The following is a 743-nucleotide window of genomic DNA, read 5'->3' as shown; positions in this document are numbered from 1 at the left end:
ACAGAATCAGAAAGAGAGGATATTGCAAACACCTAATGATTTATAAAAATCTGATTACTAAAAGCGTAAAAATTATCAGAAAAGCGATTTCAATTAATCTTTGACATATATATTCTGTTATTCTTTTATTCTTTTATTTGTTTCAGTCATTTGACTGCGGCCATGGGGGACGAAAACACACCAAAACCGGTTGTCAAGCGATGGTGGTGGGGGACAAATACACACACACTAACACGCACCCACATATATATCTTCTATCTTTCACTTGTCAAAGAAAGTATTTCTCCGGCGTTCGCTATTTTCCTCTCGTTCTGGTCTAACGACCCTCTATGTTTGTTTTCGTTCGGTTTCCTTGTATGTCTCCGCTGTCCTGTTTTTGTTCCCAACCTTGACCCTCCATAAATCCCAAATTTTATTTTGGTATTTGTGGAAGCAACTGCCATCGAAGATACATATTGTCAAAGATACATATTGCTCGAAATGAAGATTGGATGGGCAGCCGACAACTGCATCCATTAGACTGCGGCCATGTTGGAGCACCGCCTAGCTGTATATTTAGTCGAATGACTCGACCCCAAATTTATTTCATGAAGTCTAGTTTTTATTCTATCGTCATCAGACGCCAATCCGCTCAGTTACGGGTTGGTAAACAGCAGCACCGACTGTCAAGTTGTTGTCGGGGGGAACAGTCATAAACACGATGATACACACACACACACACACACATATATATATATATATAC

The sequence above is a fragment of the Octopus bimaculoides genome, chromosome 19 (genome assembly GCF_001194135.2).
Source record: "Octopus bimaculoides isolate UCB-OBI-ISO-001 chromosome 19, ASM119413v2, whole genome shotgun sequence".
NCBI classification, from domain to species: Eukaryota; Metazoa; Mollusca; class Cephalopoda; order Octopoda; family Octopodidae; genus Octopus; species Octopus bimaculoides.
The sequence above is the reverse complement of the archived record's forward strand: the minus strand, read 5'-3'. Positions refer to the sequence as shown.